Source organism: Cebus imitator, unplaced genomic scaffold (assembly GCF_001604975.1).
Source record: "Cebus imitator isolate Cc_AM_T3 unplaced genomic scaffold, Cebus_imitator-1.0 Scaffold262, whole genome shotgun sequence".
Lineage (NCBI taxonomy): Eukaryota > Metazoa > Chordata > Mammalia > Primates > Cebidae > Cebus > Cebus imitator.
In genome coordinates this window covers 1,224,808-1,226,566 of record NW_016107577.1, presented here as the reverse complement: position 1 = coordinate 1,226,566, position 1,759 = coordinate 1,224,808, and the positions used below count along the sequence as shown (strand labels likewise).

The 1,759-nt window shown below is 38.4% G+C and overlaps 1 long non-coding RNA gene across 1 annotated transcript in view; it reads left to right on the top strand.

Moving 5' to 3' along the window:
- LOC119467150 overlaps positions 1-1,759 on the top strand; it is a 13,403-nt gene that overhangs the window by 9,226 nt on the left and 2,418 nt on the right. The gene's annotated exons all lie outside the window — the stretch shown is intronic.

Below are 1,759 nucleotides of genomic sequence, written 5' to 3'. Positions count from 1 at the left end.
AAAAAAAAAAAAAAAAAGAAAAAGAAAAAAAGAAGTCAGCAGTTTATAAATGAATAACTAGTTCTAATAAGGGACGAGACAATGTTGAAGACGAAGGCCACAGTGACAGGCCATCTACATCAATTTACAAGGAAAAAATTTATTTGCACTGTAATTGAAGAGGACCAATAAGTCACAGAAGAAACAATAGCCAACGCCATAGATATCCCAATTGGTTCAGCTTGCAAAATTCTGACTGAAAAAGTTGGAAAAACTTCCACTTGGGTGTCGAAACCATTGCACCCAGATCAGCTGCAGCAAATTGTTCAATGGAAATTCAAACAAATGGGATCAAGATCCCAACACATTTCTTTGAAGAACTGTAATGGGAGATGAACATGGCTTTACCAGTACAATGTTGAAGTAAAAGCACAATCAAAGCAATGGCTACAAAGTGGTGGGAGCGGTCCAGTCAAAGCAAAAGTGGACCAGTCAAGAGCAAAAGTCCTGGCAACAGGTTTTTGGAGAAACTTAAGGCACTTGCTAGCTGACTTTCTGGACGGCCAAAGAATTACAACATCTTTAGCACATCATTAGGCACAGCTTTGGCAGAAAAATGCCCAGGAAAGCTTCACCAGAGAGTCCTTCTTCAACATGACAATGCTGTTGCTCATTCCTCTCATCCAACAAGGGCAGTTTTGTGAGAGTTTTAATGTGAATTCACTAGGTATCCACATCAGAGTCTGGATTTGGCTCCTTCTAACTCTTTTTTTGTTTGTTTCCTAATCTTAAAAATCTACAAAGGGCACCCATTTTTCTTCTGTTAATAATGTCAAAAAGACTAAATTGACATCATTAAACTCCCAGGACCCCGAGTTCTTTTCTAAATGGCTGGTATCATCACTTACCAAAGTATCTTGATCTTTATGGAGCTTATGTTGAAAAATAAAGTTTATATTTGAATTTTTATCTTTTAATTTTAAACTTTTTGAAGTCCTCTCATAATTGGAATTTTTAACAATGGAGGTATAAAAGAACAAATTCTACAATTGTAATCTGTTAACCTTATTTTGACACTAGTTTTATATTGAAAGTTTAGACATGTTTTTCTTCACACTTATTAAAAAGCTATTGTCAGTGGGAAATGAGTATGCTTTCATGTTTAGTAAAAAGAACATATTCGGCCAGGTGCAGTGGCTCATACATGTAATCCCAGCACTTTGGGAAGCTGAGGTGGGCAGATCACAAGATCAGGAGATCAAGACCATCCTGACCAACCTGATGAAACTCCATCTCTACTAAAAATACAAAAATTAGTGCTATGTCTAACACCAGCCTGTGATGCTTTTGTTCATTTACAGCTTCATTTTCAAACATGGCAAGCTCACATGATAGAGTAACTGAGGATTGCTTGGCTGCAAATTAAAGATAGTGATGTGGGAACACAAGTTCCCTGGGCATTTTCTGAGTGAGTACTTTCTCAGATGCCTTTCGTTACCCATCTTCTCTCCACTTTTCCACTCCCCCTAGCTTCTTTTGTACAGTGGTCAGTGGGGTAATTTTCTTGTACCTCCACTCTCTGTGCCCTGGGTTGGGAATATGACACTAGTGTGATGGCAATGAGTGTTTACAGAGAGTTGAAGAAAAGAGATGGCAGAGATTAAAATGCATCTTAGAATTCCCAAAAGAATATTTTTTTTTTTTCTGAGATGGAGTTTCGCTCTTGTTATCCAGCCTGGAGTGCAATGGCGCGATCTCGACTCACCGCAACCTCCGCCTC